Below are 17,967 nucleotides of genomic sequence, written 5' to 3' on the forward strand. Positions count from 1 at the left end.
TTTATACCCAGGGTTATGGAGCTCAGCGCAGGGTAAGATTTTTTGGTTATCCCCCTGGCTGGAGGTGTTTAAGCAAAACACCTCACATGCCCAGTACAGTGTATTTCACCCTTTCCCAGTATCAGGAAAGGCCTGCAAGGCCTTGTGCCTACTTCCAGCCTCCAGGCACCAATGTTACTGATACCTGTGACATTTGGTGGTGTTAAGCTTCAAGGGGAAGAAGTCACACCTTCTACCCAGGGTTATGGAGCTCAGTGCAGGGTACGATTTCAGGTCATCCCTCTGGCTGGAGGTGTTAAAGCAAAACACTTCACATGCCCAATACGTTGTATTTCAGTCCTTCACAGTATCAGGAAAGGCCTGCAAGGCCTTGGGCCAACTTCCAGCCCCCAGGCACCAATGTTACTGATACCTGTGACATTTGGTGGTGTTAAGCTTCAAGGGGAAGAAGTCACACCTTCTACCCAGGGTTATGGAGCTCAGCGCAGGGTAAGATTTCAGGTTATCGCCCGGGCTTGAGTTGCTAAAGCAAAACACTTCACATGCCCAATAAAGTCTATTTCACCCCTTTCACAGTATCAGGAAAGGCCTGCAAGGCCCTGGGCCTACTTCCAGCCCCCAGGCACCAATGTTACTGATACCTGTGACATGTGGTGGTGTTAAGCTTCAAGGGGAAGAAGTCACACCTTCTACCCAGGGTTATGGAGCTCAGTGCAGGGTAAGAATTCAGGTTATCCCCCTGGCTGGAGGTGTTTAAGCAAAACACCTCACATGCCCAGTACAGTGTATTTCACCCTTTCCCAGTATCAGTAAAGGCCTGCAAGGCCTTGTGCCTACTTCCAGCCTCCAGGCACCAATGTTACTGATACCTGTGACATTTGGTGGTGTTAAGCTTCAAGGGGATGAAGTCGCACCTTCTACCCAGGGTTATGGAGCTCCGCGCAGGGTAAGATTTCAGGCTTCACCCCAGGCTTAAGGCGTGAAAATAGAACAGTTACCATACACAACAATGTGTATTTCACCCATTCACAGTATCAGGAAAGGCCTGCAAGGCCTTGGGCCTACTTCCAGGCACCAATGTTACTGATACCTGTGACATTTGGTAGTGTTAAGCTTCAAGGGGATGAAGTCACACTTTCTACCCAGGGTTATGGAGCTCAGCACAGGGTAAGATTTTAGGTTATCCCCCTGGCTGGAGGTGTTTAAGCAAAACACCTCACATGCCCAGTACAGTGTATTTCACGCTTTCCCAGTATCAGGATAGTCCTGCAAGGCCTTGTGCCTACTTCCAGCCTCCAGGCACCAATGTGACTGATACCTGTGACATTTGGTGGTCTTAAGCTTCAAGGGGATGAAGTCACAATTTATACCCAGGGTTATGGAGCTCAGCGCAGGGTAAGATTTTAGGTTATCCCCCTGGCTGGAGTTGTTAAAGCAAAACACTTCACATGCCCAATAAAGTCTATTTCACCCCTTCACAGTATCAGGAAAGGCCTGCAAGGCCTTGGGCCTCCTTCCAGCCCCCAGGCACCTGTTTTTGTGATACTTGTGACATTTGGAGGTGCTCAGCTTCAAGGGGATGAAGTCACACCTTCTACCCAGGGTTATGGAGCTCAGTGCAGGGTAAGATTTCAGTTTATCCCCCTGGCCTGAGGTGTTATAGCAAAACACTTCACATGCCAAACAAAGTCTATTTCACCCCTTTCACGATATCAGGAAAGGCCTGCAAGGCCTTGTGCCTACTTCCAGCCTCCAGGCACCAATGTTACCGATACCTGTGACATTTGGAGGTGTTAAGCTTCAAGGGGATGAAGTCTCACCTTTTACCCAGGGTTATGGAGCTCAGCGCAGGGTAAGATTTCAGGTTATCCCCCCGGCTGGAGGGGGTAAAGCAAAACACGTCACATGCCCATTAAAGTGTATTCCGCCCATTCACAGTATCAGGAAAGGCCTGCAAGGCCTTGTGCTTACTTCCAGCCTCCAGGCACCAATGTTACTGATACCTGTGACATATGGTGGTGTTAAGCTTCAAGGGGATGACGTCACACCTCTCACCCAGGGTTATGGAGCTCAGTGCAGGGTAAGAATTCAGGTTATCCCCCCGGCTGGAGGTGTTAAAGCAAAACACTCCACATGCCCAATAAAGTCTATTTCACCCTTTCCCAGTATCAGGAAAGCCTGCACGGCCTTCTGCCTACTTCCAGCCTCCAGGCACCAATGTTACTGATACCTGTGACATTTGGTGGTGTTAAGCTTCAAGGGGAAGAAGTCACACCTTCTACCAAGTGTTATGGAGCTCAGTGCAGGGTAAGAATTCAGGTTATCCCCCTCGCTGGAGGTGTTAAAGCAAAACACTCTGCATGCCCATTAAAGTCTATTTCACCCCTTCACAGTATCAGGAAAGGCCTGCAAGGCCTTGGGCCTACTTCCAGCCCCCAGGCACCAATGTTACTGATACCTGTGACATGTGGTGGTGTTACGCTTCAAGGGGATGAAGTCACACCTTTTACCCAGGGTTATGGAGCTCAGCGCAGGGTAAGAATTCAGGTTATCGCCCTGGCTTGAGGTGTTAAAGCAAAACACTTGACATGCCCAATACAGTCTATTTCACCCCTTTCTCAGTATCAGGAAAGGCCTGCAAGGCCTTGGGCCTACTTCCAGCCTCCAGGCACCAATTTTACTGATACCTGTGACATTTGGAGGTGTTACGCTTCAAGGGGATGAAGTCACACCTTTTACCCAGGGTTATGGAGCTCAGCGCAGGGTAAGAATTCAGGTTATCGCCCTGGCTTGAGGTGTTAAAGCAAAACACTTCACATGCCCAATAAAGTCTATTTCACCCCTTTCTCAGTATCAGAAAAGGCCTGCAAGGCCTTGGGCCTACTTCCAGCCTCCAGGCACCAATTTTACTGATACCTGTGACATTTGGAGGTGTTAAGCTTGAAGGGTATGAAGTCACACCTTCTACCCTGGGTTATGGAGCTCAGTGCAGGGTAAGATTTCAGGTTATCCCCCTGGCTGGAGGTGTTAAAGCAAAACACTCCACATGCCCAATAAAGTCTATTTCACCCCTTCACTGTATCAGGAAAGGCCTTGTGCCTACTTCCAGCCTCCAGGCACCAATGTTACTGATACCTGTGACATTTGGTGGTGTTAAGCTTCAAGGGGAAGAAGTCACATCTTCTACCCAGGGTTATGGAGCTCAGCGCAGGGTAAGATTTCAGGTTATCCCCCTGGCTGGAGGTGTTAAAGGAAAACACTTTGCACGCCCATTAAAGTCTATTTCACCCCTTCACAGTATCAGGAAAGGCCTGCAAGGCCTTGTGCCTACTTCCAGCCTCCAGGCACCAATGTTACTGATACCTGTGACATGTGGTGGTGTTAAGCTTCAAGGGGATTAAGTCACACCTTCTACCCAGGGTTATGGAGCTCAGCGCAGGGTAAGATTTCAGGTTATCCCCCTGGCTTGAGGTGTTAAAGCCAAACACTCCACATGCCCAATAAAGTCTATTTCACCTCTTCACAGTATCAGGAAAGGCCTGCAAGGCATTGGGCCTACTTCCAGCCTCCAGGCACCAATGTTACTGATACCTGTGACAGGTGGTGGTGTTAAGCTTCAAGGGGATGTAGTCACACCTTTTACCCAGGGTCATGGAGCTCAGCGCAGGGTAAGATTTCAGGTTATCCCCCTGGATTGAGGTGTTAAAGCCAAACACTCCACATGCCCAAGAAAGTCTATTTCACACCTTCACGGTATCAGGAAAGGCCTGCAAGGCCCTGGGCCTACTTCCAGCCTCCAGGCACCAATTGTACTGATACCTGTGACATTTGGTGGTGTTAAGCTTCAAGGGGACGAAGTCACACTTTCTACCCAGGGTTATGGAGCTCAGAGCAGGGTAAGATTTTAGGTAATCCCCCTGGCTGGAGGTGTTTAAGCAAAACACCTCACACGCCCAGTACAGTGTATTTCACCCTTTCCCAGTATCAGGAAAGGCCTGCAAGGCCTTGTGCCTACTTCCAGCCTCCAGGCACCAATGTTACTGATACCTGTGACATTTGGTGGTGTTAAGCTTCAAGGGGATGAAGTCGCACCTTCTACCCAGGGTTATGGAGCTCCGCGCAGGGTAAGATTTCAGGCTTCACCCCAGGCTTAAGGCGTGAAAATAGAACAGTTACCATACACAACAATGTGTATTTCACCCATTCACAGTATCAGGAAAGGCCTGCAAGGCCTTGGGCCTACTTCCAGCCTCCAGGCACCAATGTTACTGATACCTGTGACATTTGGTAGTGTTAAGCTTCAAGGGGATGAAGTCACACTTTCTACCCAGGGTTATGGAGCTCAGCGCAGGGTAAGAATTCAGGTTATCCCCCTGGCTGGAGGTGTTAAAGCAAAACACTTCACATGCCCATTAAACTCTATTTCACCCCTTCACAGTATCAGGAAAGGCCTGCAAGGCCTTGGGCCTACTTCCAGCCTCCAGGCACCAATGTTACTGATACCTGTGACATTTTGGTAGTGTTAAGCTTCAAGGGGATGAAGTCACACTTTCTACCCAGGGTTATGGAGCTCAGCACAGGGTAAGATTTTAGGTTATCCCCCTGGCTGGAGGTGTTTAAGCAAAACACCTCACATGCCCAGTACAGTGTATTTCACCCTTTCCCAGGATCAGTAAAGGCCTGCAAGGCCTTGTGCCTACTTCCAGCCTCCAGGCACCAATGTTACTGATACCTGTGACCTTTGGTGGTGTTAAGCTCCAAGGGGATGAAGTCGCACCTTCTACCCAGGGTTATGGAGCTCCGCGCAGGGTAAGATTTCAGGTTATCCCCCTGGCTGGAGGTGTTTAAGCAAAACACCTCACATGCCCAGTACAGTGTATTTAACCCTTTCCCAGTATCAGGAAAGGCCTGCAAGGCCTTGTGCCTACTTCCAGCCTCCAGGCACCAATGTTACTGATACCTGTGACATTTGGTGGTGTTAAGCTTCAATGGGAAGAAGTCAAATCTTCTACCCAGGGTTATGGAGCTCAGCGCAGGGTAAGAATTTGGGTTATCCCCCTGGCTGGAGGTGTTAAATTAAAACACTTCACATGCCCAATAAAGTCTGTTTCACCCCTTCACAGTATCATGAAAGGCCTGCAAGGCCTTGTGCCTACTTCCAGCCTCCAGGCACCAATGTTACTGATACCTGTGACATGTGGTGGTGTTAAGCTTCAATGGGATGAAGTCACACCTTCTACCCAGGGTTATGGAGCTCAGTGCAGGGTAAGAATTTGGGTTATCCCCCTGGCTGGAGGTGTTAAAGCAAAACACTTCACATGCCCAATAAAGTCTGTTTCACCCCTTCACAGTATCAGGAAAGGCCTGCAAGGCCTTGTGCCTACTTCCAGCCTCCAGGCACCAATGTTACTGATACCTGTGACATGTGGTGGTGTTAAGCTTCAATGGGATGAAGTCGCACCTTCTACCCAGGGTTATGGAGCTCAGCGCAGGGTAAGATTTCAGGTTATCCCCCCTGGCTTGAGGTGTTAAAGCAAAACACTTCACATGCCCAATAAAGTCTATTTCACCCCTTCACAGTATCAGGAAAGGCCTGCAAGGCCTTGGGCCTACTTCCAGCCTCCAGGCACCAATGTTACTGATACCTGTGATATTTGGTGGTGTTAAGCTTCAAGGGGATGAAGCCACACCTTTTACCCAGGGTTATGGAGCTCAGCGCAGAGTAAGATTTCAGGTTATCGCCCTGGCTTGAGGTGTTAAAGCAAAACACTTCACATGCCCAATAAAGTCTAGTTCACCCCTTCACAGTATCAGGAAAGGCCTGCAAGGCCTTGTGCCTACTTTCAGCCTCCAGGCACCAATGTTACTGATACCTGTGACATGTGCTGGTGTAAGCTTCAAGGGGATGAAGTCACACCTTTTACCCAGGGTTATGGAGCTCAGCGCAGGGTAAGATTTCAGGTTATCGCCCTGGCTTGAGGTGTTAAAGCAAAACACTCCACATGCCAAATAAAGTCTATTTCACCCCTTCACAGTATCAGGAAAGGCCTGCAAGGCCTTGGGCCTACTTCCAGCCTCCAGGCACCAAAGTTACTGATACCTGTGACATTTGGTGGTGTTAAGCTTCAAGGGGAAGAAGTCACGCCTTCTACCCAGGGTTATGGAGCTCAGTGCAGGGTAAGAATTCAGGTTATCCCCCTGGCTGGAGGTGTTAAAGCAAAACACTTCACATGCCCATTAAAGTCTATTTCACCCCTTCACAGTATCAGGAAAGGCCTGCAAGGCCTTGTGCCTACTTCCAGCCTCCAGGCACCAATGTTACTGTTACCTGTGACATGTGGTGGTGTTAAGCTTCAAGGGGATGAAGTCACACCTTTTACCCAGGGTTATGGAGCTCAGCGCAGGGTAAGATTTCAGGTAATCCCCCTGGCTTGAGGTGTTAAAGCCAAACACTCCACATGCCCAATAAAGTCTATTTCACGCCTTCACAGTATCAGGAAAGGCCTGCAAGGCCTTGTGCCTACTTCCAGCCTCCAGGCACCAATGTTACTGATACCTGTGACATTTGGTGGTGTTAAGCTTCAAGGGGAAGAAGTCACACCTTCTACCCAGGGTTATGGAGCTCAGCGCAGGGTAAGAATTCAGGTTATCCCCCTGGCTGGAGGTGTTAAAGCAAAACACTTTGCATGCCCATTAAAGTCTATTTCACCCCTTCACAGTATCAGGAAAGGCAGGCAAGGCCGTGTGCCTACTTCCAGCCTCCAGGCACCAATGTTACTGATACCTGTGACATGTGGTGGTGTTAAGCTTCAAGGGGATGAAGTCACACCTTCTACCCAGGGTTATGGAGCTCAGCGCAGGGTAAGAATTCAGGTTATCCCCCTGGCTTGAGGTGTTAAAGCAAAACACTTCACATGCCCTATAAAGTCTATTTCACCCCTTCACAGTATCAGGAAAGGCCTTGTGCCTTCTTCCAGCCTCTAGGCACCAATTTCACTGAAACGTGTGACATTTGTAGGTGTTCAACTTCAAGGGGAAGAAGTCACGCCTTCTACCCAGGGTTATGGAACTCAGCGCAGGGTAAGATTCCAGGCTTCACCCCTGACTGGAGGTGTTCAAGCAAAACACTTCTCATGCCCAATAAAGTCTATTTCACCCCTCCACAGTATCAGGAAAGGCCTGCAAGGCCTTGGGCCTACTTCCAGCCTCCTGGCACCAATTATACTGATACCTGTGACATTTGGAGGTGTTAAGCTTCAAGGGGATGAAGTTGCACCTTCTACCCAGGGTTATGGAGCTCCGCGCAGGGTAAGAATTTAGGTCATCCCCCTGGCTGGAGGTGTTAAAGGAAAACACTTCACATGCCCAATAAAGTCTAGTTCACCCCTTCACAGTATCAGGAAAGGCCTGCAAGGCCTTGGGCCTACTTCCAGCCTCCTGGCACCAATTATACTGATACCTGTGACATTTGGAGGTGTTAAGCTTCAAGGGGATGAAGTCACACCTTTTACCCAGGGTTATGGAGCTCAGCGCAGAGTAAGATTTCAGGTTATCGCCCTGGCTTGAGGTGTTAAAGCAAAACACTTCACATGCCCAATAAAGTCTAGTTCACCCCTTCACAGTATCAGGAAAGGCCTGCAAGGCCTTGTGCCTACTTCCAGCCTCCAGGCACCAATGTTACTGATACCTGTGACATGTGGTGGTGTAAGCTTCAAGGGGATGAAGTCACACCTTTTACCCAGGGTTATGGAGCTCAGCGCAGGGTAAGATTTCAGGTTATCGCCCTGGCTTGAGGTGTTAAAGCAAAACACTCCACATGCCAAATAAAGTCTATTTCACCCCTTCACAGTATCAGGAAAGGCCTGCAAGGCCTTGGGCCTACTTCCAGCCTCCAGGCACCAAAGTTACTGATACCTGTGACATTTGGTGGTGTTAAGCTTCAAGGGGAAGAAGTCACGCCTTCTACCCAGGGTTATGGAGCTCAGTGCAGGGTAAGAATTCAGGTTATCCCCCTGGCTGGAGGTGTTAAAGCAAAACACTTCACATGCCCATTAAAGTCTATTTCACCCCTTCACAGTATCAGGAAAGGCCTGCAAGGCCTTGTGCCTACTTCCAGCCTCCAGGCACCAATATTACTGTTACCTGTGACATGTGGTGGTGTTAAGCTTCAAGGGGATGAAGTCACACCTTTTACCCAGGGTTATGGAGCTCAGCGCAGGGTAAGATTTCAGGTTATCCCCCTGGCTTGAGGTGTTAAAGCCAAACACTCCACATGCCCAATAAAGTCTATTTCACGCCTTCACAGTATCAGGAAAGGCCTGCAAGGCCTTGTGCCTACTTCCAGCCTCCAGGCACCAATGTTACTGATACCTGTGACATTTGGTGGTGTTAAGCTTCAAGGGGAAGAAGTCACACCTTCTACCCAGGGTTATGGAGCTCAGCGCAGGGTAAGAATTCAGGTTATCCCCCTGGCTGGAGGTGTTAAAGCAAAACACTTTGCATGCCCATTAAAGTCTATTTCACCCCTTCACAGTATCAGGAAAGGCAGGCAAGGCCGTGTGCCTACTTCCAGCCTCCAGGCACCAATGTTACTGATACCTGTGACATGTGGTGGTGTTAAGCTTCAAGGGGATGAAGTCAACACCTTCTACCCAGGGTTATGGAGCTCAGCGCAGGGTAAGAATTCAGGTTATCCCCCTGGCTTGAGGTGTTAAAGCAAAACACTTCACATGCCCTATAAAGTCTATTTCACCCCTTCACAGTATTAGGAAAGGCCTTGTGCCTTCTTCCAGCCTCTAGGCACCAATTTCACTGAAACTTGTGACATTTGTAGGTGTTCAACTTCAAGGGGATGAAGTTGCACCTTCTATCCAGGGTTATGGAACTCAGCGCAGGGTAAGATTCCAGGCTTCACCCCTGACTGGAGGTGTTAAAGCAAAACACTTCTCATGCCCAATAAAGTCTATTTCACCCCTCCACAGTATCAGGAAAGGCCTGCAAGGCCTTGGGCCTACTTCCAGCCTCCTGGCACCAATTATACTGATACCTGTGACATTTGGAGGTGTTAAGCTTCAAGGGGATGAAGTTGCACCTTCTACCCAGGGTTATGGAGCTCCGCGCAGGGTAAGAATTTAGGTCATCCCCCTGGCTGGAGGTGTTAAAGGAAAACACTTCACATGCCCAATAAAGTCTATTTCACCCCTCCACAGTATCAGGGAAGGCTTGCAAGGCCTTGTGCCTACTTCCAGCCTCCAGGCACCAATGTTACTGATACCTGTGACATTTGGTGGTGTTAAGCTTCAATGGGAAGAAGTCAAATCTTCTACCCAGGGTTATGGAGCTCAGCGCAGGGTAAGAATGTGGGTTATCCCCCTGGCTGGAGGTGTTAAATTAAAACACTTCACATGCCCAATAAAGTCTATTTCACCCCTTCACAGTATCAGGAAAGGCCTGCAAGGCCTTGGGCCTACTTCCAGCCTCCAGGCACCAATGTTACTGATACCTGGGACATTTGGAGGTGTTAAGCTTCAAGGGGAAGAAGTCACACCTTCTACCCAGGGTTATGGAGCTCAGCGCAGGGTAAGATTTCAGCTTTTCACCCCTAGCTGGATGTGTTGAAGCAAAACACTTCTCATGCCCAATAAAGTCTATTTCAACCCTTCACAGTATCAGGAAAGGCCTGCAAGGCCTTGGGCCTACTTCCAGCGTCCAGGCACCAATGTTACTGTTACCTGTGACATGTGATGGTGTTAAGCTTCAAGGGGATGAAGTCACACCTTTTACCCAGGGTTATGGAGCTCAGCGCAGGGTAAGATTTCAGGTAATCCCCCTGGCTTGAGGTGTTAAAGCCAAACACTCCACATGCCCAATAAAGTCTATTTCACGCCTTCACAGTATCAGGAAAGGCCTGCAAGGCCTTGTGCCTACTTCCAGCCTCCAGGCACCAATGTTACTGATACCTGTGACATTTGGTGGTGTTAAGCTTCAAGGGGAAGAAGTCACACCTTCTACCCAGGGTTATGGAGCTCAGCGCAGGGTAAGAATTCAGGTTATCCCCCTGGCTGGAGGTGTTAAAGCAAAACACTTTGCATGCCCATTAAGGTCTATTTCACCCCTTCACAGTATCAGGAAAGGCAGGCAAGGCCGTGTGCCTACTTCCAGCCTCCAGGCACCAATGTTACTGATACCTGTGACATGTGGTGGTGTTAAGCTTCAAGGGGATGAAGTCACACCTTCTACCCAGGGTTATGGAGCTCAGCGCAGGGTAAGAATTCAGGTTATCCCCCTGGCTTGAGGTGTTAAAGCAAAACACTTCACATGCCCTATAAAGTCTATTTCACCCCTTCACAGTATCAGGAAAGGCCTTGTGCCTTCTTCCAGCCTCTAGGCACCAATTTCACTGAAACTTGTGACATTTGTAGGTGTTCAACTTCAAGGGGAAGAAGTCACGCCTTCTACCCAGGGTTATGGAACTCAGCGCAGGGTAAGATTCCAGGCTTCACCCCTGACTGGAGGTGTTCAAGCAAAACACTTCTCATGCCCAATAAAGTCTATTTCACCCCTCCACAGTATCAGGAAAGGCCTGCAAGGCCTTGGGCCTACTTCCAGCCTCCTGGCACCAATTATACTGATACCTGTGACATTTGGAGGTGTTAAGCTTCAAGGGGATGAAGTTGCACCTTCTACCCAGGGTTATGGAGCTCCGCGCAGGGTAAGAATTTAGGTCATCCCCCTGGCTGGAGGTGTTAAAGGAAAACACTTCACATGCCCAATAAAGTCTAGTTCACCCCTTCACAGTATCAGGAAAGGCCTGCAAGGCCTTGGGCCTACTTCCAGCCTCCTGGCACCAATTATACTGATACCTGTGACATTTGGAGGTGTTAAGCTTCAAGGGGATGAAGTCACACCTTTTACCCAGGGTTATGGAGCTCAGCGCAGAGTAAGATTTCAGGTTATCGCCCTGGCTTGAGGTGTTAAAGCAAAACACTTCACATGCCCAATAAAGTCTAGTTCACCCCTTCACAGTATCAGGAAAGGCCTGCAAGGCCTTGTGCCTACTTCCAGCCTCCAGGCACCAATGTTACTGATACCTGTGACATGTGGTGGTGTAAGCTTCAAGGGGATGAAGTCACACCTTTTACCCAGGGTTATGGAGCTCAGCGCAGGGTAAGATTTCAGGTTATCGCCCTGGCTTGAGGTGTTAAAGCAAAACACTCCACATGCCAAATAAAGTCTATTTCACCCCTTCACAGTATCAGGAAAGGCCTGCAAGGCCTTGGGCCTACTTCCAGCCTCCAGGCACCAAAGTTACTGATACCTGTGACATTTGGTGGTGTTAAGCTTCAAGGGGAAGAAGTCACGCCTTCTACCCAGGGTTATGGAGCTCAGTGCAGGGTAAGAATTCAGGTTATCCCCCTGGCTGGAGGTGTTAAAGCAAAACACTTCACATGCCCATTAAAGTCTATTTCACCCCTTCACAGTATCAGGAAAGGCCTGCAAGGCCTTGTGCCTACTTCCAGCCTCCAGGCACCAATATTACTGTTACCTGTGACATGTGGTGGTGTTAAGCTTCAAGGGGATGAAGTCACACCTTTTACCCAGGGTTATGGAGCTCAGCGCAGGGTAAGATTTCAGGTTATCCCCCTGGCTTGAGGTGTTAAAGCCAAACACTCCACATGCCCAATAAAGTCTATTTCACGCCTTCACAGTATCAGGAAAGGCCTGCAAGGCCTTGTGCCTACTTCCAGCCTCCAGGCACCAATGTTACTGATACCTGTGACATTTGGTGGTGTTAAGCTTCAAGGGGAAGAAGTCACACCTTCTACCCAGGGTTATGGAGCTCAGCGCAGGGTAAGAATTCAGGTTATCCCCCTGGCTGGAGGTGTTAAAGCAAAACACTTTGCATGCCCATTAAAGTCTATTTCACCCCTTCACAGTATCAGGAAAGGCAGGCAAGGCCGTGTGCCTACTTCCAGCCTCCAGGCACCAATGTTACTGATACCTGTGACATGTGGTGGTGTTAAGCTTCAAGGGGATGAAGTCAACACCTTCTACCCAGGGTTATGGAGCTCAGCGCAGGGTAAGAATTCAGGTTATCCCCCTGGCTTGAGGTGTTAAAGCAAAACACTTCACATGCCCTATAAAGTCTATTTCACCCCTTCACAGTATTAGGAAAGGCCTTGTGCCTTCTTCCAGCCTCTAGGCACCAATTTCACTGAAACTTGTGACATTTGTAGGTGTTCAACTTCAAGGGGATGAAGTTGCACCTTCTATCCAGGGTTATGGAACTCAGCGCAGGGTAAGATTCCAGGCTTCACCCCTGACTGGAGGTGTTAAAGCAAAACACTTCTCATGCCCAATAAAGTCTATTTCACCCCTCCACAGTATCAGGAAAGGCCTGCAAGGCCTTGGGCCTACTTCCAGCCTCCTGGCACCAATTATACTGATACCTGTGACATTTGGAGGTGTTAAGCTTCAAGGGGATGAAGTTGCACCTTCTACCCAGGGTTATGGAGCTCCGCGCAGGGTAAGAATTTAGGTCATCCCCCTGGCTGGAGGTGTTAAAGGAAAACACTTCACATGCCCAATAAAGTTTATTTCACCCCTCCACAGTATCAGGGAAGGCTTGCAAGGCCTTGTGCCTACTTCCAGCCTCCAGGCACCAATGTTACTGATACCTGTGACATTTGGTGGTGTTAAGCTTCAATGGGAAGAAGTCAAATCTTCTACCCAGGGTTATGGAGCTCAGCGCAGGGTAAGAATGTGGGTTATCCCCCTGGCTGGAGGTGTTAAATTAAAACACTTCACATGCCCAATAAAGTCTATTTCACCCCTTCACAGTATCAGGAAAGGCCTGCAAGGCCTTGGGCCTACTTCCAGCCTCCAGGCACCAATGTTACTGATACCTGGGACATTTGGAGGTGTTAAGCTTCAAGGGGAAGAAGTCACACCTTCTACCCAGGGTTATGGAGCTCAGCGCAGGGTAAGATTTCAGCTTTTCACCCCTAGCTGGATGTGTTGAAGCAAAACACTTCTCATGCCCAATAAAGTCTATTTCAACCCTTCACAGTATCAGGAAAGGCCTGCAAGGCCTTGGGCCTACTTCCAGCGTCCAGGCACCTGTGTTTGTGATACTTGTGACATTTGGAGGTGTTCAGCTTCAAGGGGATGAAGTCACACCTTCTACCCAGGGTTATGGAGCTCAGCGCAGGGTAAGATTTCAGCTTTTCACCCCTAGCTGGATGTGTTGAAGCAAAACACTTCTCATGCCCAATAAAGTCTATTTCAACCCTTCACAGTATCAGGAAAGGCCTGTAAGGCCTTGGGCCTACATCCATTCTCCAGGCACCAATGTTACTGACACCTGTGACATTTGGTGGTGTTAAGCTTCATGGGGAAGAAGTCACACCTTCTACCCAGGGTTATGGAGCTCAGCGCAGGGTAAGATTTCAGGTTATTCCCCCTGGCTCGAGGTGTTAAAGCAAAACACTTCACATGCCCAATAAATTGTATTTCACCCCTTCACAGTATCAGGAAAGGCCTGCAAGGCCTCGTGCCTACTTCCAGCCCCCAGGCACCAATGTTACTGACACCTGTGACATTTGGTGGTGTTAAGCTTCATGGGGAAGAAGTCACACCTTCTACCCAGGGTTATGGAGCTCAGCGCAGGGTAAGAATTCAGGTTATTCCCCCTGGCTCGAGGTGTTAAAGCAAAACACTTCACATGCCCAATAAATTGTATTTCACCCCTTCACAGTATCAGGAAAGGCCTGCAAGGCCTTGGGCCTACTTGCAGCCCCCAGGCACCAATGTTACTGACACCTGTGACATTTGGTGGTGTTAAGCTTCAAGGGGAAGATGTCACACCTTCTACCCAGGGTTATGGAGCTCAGCGCAGGGTATGATTTTAGGTTATCCCCCTGGCTGGAGGTGTTTAAGCAAAACACCTCACATGCCCAGTACAGTGTATTTCACCCTTTCCCAGTATCAGTAAAGGCCTGCAAGGCCTTGTGCCTACTTCCAGCCTCCAGGCACCAATGTTACTGATACCTGTGACATTTGGTGGTGTTAAGCTTCAAGGGGATGAAGTCGCACCTTCTACCCAGGGTTATGGAGCTCCGCGCAGGGAAAGATTTCAGGCTTCACCCCAGGCTTAAGGCGTGAACATAGAACAATTACCATACACAACAATGTGTATTTCACCCATTCACAGTATCAGGAAAGGCCTGCTAGGCCTTGGGCCTACTTCCAGCCTCCAGGCACTAATGTTACTGATACCTGTGACATGTGGTGGTGTTAAGCTTCAAGGGGATGAAGTCACACTTTCTACCCAGGGTTATGGAGCTCAGCGCAGGGTAAGAATTCAGGTTATCCCCCTGGCTGGAGGTGTTAAAGCAAAATACTTCACATGCCCATTAAACTCTATTTCACCCCTTCACAGTATCAGGAAAGGCCTGCAAGGCCTTGTGCCTACTTCCAGCCCCCAGGCACCAATGTTACTGATGCCTGTGACATTTGTGGTGTAAAGCTTCAAGGGGATGAAGTCGCACCTTCTACCCAGGGTTATGGAGCTCTGCGCAGGGTAAGATTTCAGGTTATCCGCCTGGCTGGAGGTGTTAAAGCAAAACACTCCACATGCCCAATAAAGTCCATTTCACCCCTTCACTGTATCAGGAAAGGCCTGCAAGGCCTTGGGCCTACCTCCAGCCTCCAGGCACCAATGTTACTGATACCTGTGACATGTGGTGGTGTTAAGCTTCAAGGGGATGAAGTCGCACCTTCTACCCAGGGTTATGGAGCTCCGCGCAGGGTAAGATTTCAGGTTATCCCCCTGGCTGGAGGTGTTTAAGCAAAACACCTCACATGCCCAGTACAGTGTATTTAACCCTTTCCCAGTATCAGGAAAGGCCTGCAAGGCCTTGTGCCTACTTCCAGCCTCCAGGCACCAATGTTACTGATACCTGTGACATTTGGTGGTGTTAAGCTTCAAGGGGAAGAAGTCACACCTTCTACCCAGGGTTATGGAGCTCAGTGCAGGGTAAGATTTCAGGTTATCCCCCTGGCTGGAGGTGTTAAAGCAAAACACTCCACATGCCCAATAAAGTCTATTTCACCCCTTCACTGTATCAGGAAAGGCCTGCAAGGCCTTGTGCCTACTTCCAGCCTCCAGGCACCAATGTACTGATACCTGTGACATTTGGTGGTGTTCAGCTTCAAGGGGATGAAGTCACACCTTCTACCCAGGGTTATGGAGCTCAGCGCAGGGTAAGATTTTAGGTTATCCCCCTGGCTGGAGGTGTTTAAGCAAAACACCTCACATGCCCAGTACAGTGTATTTCACCCTTTCCCAGTATCAGTAAAGGCCTGCAAGGCCTTGTGCCTACTTCCAGCCTCCAGGCACCAATGTTACTGATACCTGTGACATTTGGTGGTGTTAAGCTTCAAGGGGATGAAGTCGCACCTTCTACCCAGGGTTATGGAGCTCAGCACAGGGTAAGAATTCAGGTTATCCCCCTGGCTGGAGGTGTTAAAGCAAAACACTCCACATGCCCAATAAAGTCTATTTCACCCCTTTACTGTATCAGGAAAGGCCTGCAAGGCCGTGGGCCTACTTCCAGCCTCCAGGCACCAATTTTACTGATACCTGTGACATTTGGTGGTGTTAAGCTTCAAGGGGATGAAGTCACACTTTATACCCAGGGTTATGGAGCTCAGCGCAGGGTAAGATTTTTTGGTTATCCCCCTGGCTGGAGGTGTTTAAGCAAAACACCTCACATGCCCAGTACAGTGTATTTCACCCTTTCCCAGTATCAGGAAAGGCCTGCAAGGCCTTGTGCCTACTTCCAGCCTCCAGGCACCAATGTTACTGATACCTGTGACATTTGGTGGTGTTAAGCTTCAAGGGGAAGAAGTCACACCTTCTACCCAGGGTTATGGAGCTCAGTGCAGGGTACGATTTCAGGTCATCCCTCTGGCTGGAGGTGTTAAAGCAAAACACTTCACATGCCCAATACGTTGTATTTCAGTCCTTCACAGTATCAGGAAAGGCCTGCAAGGCCTTGGGCCAACTTCCAGCCCCCAGGCACCAATGTTACTGATACCTGTGACATTTGGTGGTGTTAAGCTTCAAGGGGAAGAAGTCACACCTTCTACCCAGGGTTATGGAGCTCAGCGCAGGGTAAGATTTCAGGTTATCGCCCGGGCTTGAGTTGCTAAAGCAAAACACTTCACATGCCCAATAAAGTCTATTTCACCCCTTTCACAGTATCAGGAAAGGCCTGCAAGGCCCTGGGCCTACTTCCAGCCCCCAGGCACCAATGTTACTGATACCTGTGACATGTGGTGGTGTTAAGCTTCAAGGGGAAGAAGTCACACCTTCTACCCAGGGTTATGGAGCTCAGTGCAGGGTAAGAATTCAGGTTATCCGCCTGGCTGGAGGTGTTTAAGCAAAACACCTCACATGACCAATAAAGTCCATTTCACCCCTTCACTGTATCAGGAAAGGCCTGCGAGGCCTTGGGCCTACTTCCAGCCTCCAGGCACCAATGTTACTGATACCTGTGACATTTTGGTAGTGTTAAGCTTCAAGGGGATGAAGTCACACTTTCTACCCAGGGTTATGGAGCTCAGCACAGGGTAAGATTTTAGGTTATCCCCCTGGCTGGAGGTGTTTAAGCAAAACACCTCACATGCCCAGTACAGTGTATTTCACCCTTTCCCAGTATCAGTAAAGGCCTGCAAGGCCTTGTGCCTACTTCCAGCCTCCAGGCACCAATGTTACTGATACCTGTGACATTTGGTGGTGTTAAGCTTCAAGGGGATGAAGTCGCACCTTCTACCCAGGGTTATGGAGCTCCGCACAGGGTAAGATTTCAGGCTTCACCCCAGGCTTAAGGCGTGAAAATAAAACAGTTACCATACACAACAATGTGTATTTCACCCATTCACAGTATCAGGAAAGGCCTGCAAGGCCTTGGGCCTACTTCCAGGCACCAATGTTACTGATACCTGTGACATTTGGTAGTGTTAAGCTTCAAGGGGATGAAGTCACACTTTCTACCCAGGGTTATGGAGCTCAGCACAGGGTAAGATTTTAGGTTATCCCCCTGGCTGGAGGTGTTTAAGCAAAACACCTCACATGCCCAGTACAGTGTATTTCACGCTTTCCCAGTATCAGGATAGTCCTGCAAGGCCTTGTGCCTACTTCCAGCCTCCAGGCACCAATGTGACTGATACCTGTGACATTTGGTGGTCTTAAGCTTCAAGGGGATGAAGTCACACTTTATACCCAGGGTTATGGAGCTCAGCGCAGGGTAAGATTTTAGGTTATCCCCCTGGCTGGAGTTGTTAAAGCAAAACACTTCACATGCCCAATAAAGTCTATTTCACCCCTTCACAGTATCAGGAAAGGCCTGCAAGGCCTTGGGCCTCCTTCCAGCCCCCAGGCACCTGTTTTTGTGATACTTGTGACATTTGGAGGTGCTCAGCTTCAAGGGGATGAAGTCACACCTTCTACCCAGGGTTATGGAGCTCAGTGCAGGGTAAGATTTCAGTTTATCCCCCTGGCCTGAGGTGTTATAGCAAAACACTTCACATGCCAAACAAAGTCTATTTCACCCCTTTCACGATATCAGGAAAGGCCTGCAAGGCCTTGTGCCTACTTCCAGCCTCCAGGCACCAATGTTACCGATACCTGTGACATTTGGAGGTGTTAAGCTTCAAGGGGATGAAGTCTCACCTTTTACCCAGGGTTATGGAGCTCAGCGCAGGGTAAGATTTCAGGTTATCCCCCCGGCTGGAGGGGGTAAAGCAAAACACGTCACATGCCCATTAAAGTGTATTCCGCCCATTCACAGTATCAGGAAAGGCCTGCAAGGCCTTGTGCTTACTTCCAGCCTCCAGGCACCAATGTTACTGATACCTGTGACATATGGTGGTGTTAAGCTTCAAGGGGATGACGTCACACCT

This window comes from Lissotriton helveticus, chromosome 8, assembly GCF_964261635.1.
Source record: "Lissotriton helveticus chromosome 8, aLisHel1.1, whole genome shotgun sequence".
NCBI classification, from domain to species: Eukaryota; Metazoa; Chordata; class Amphibia; order Caudata; family Salamandridae; genus Lissotriton; species Lissotriton helveticus.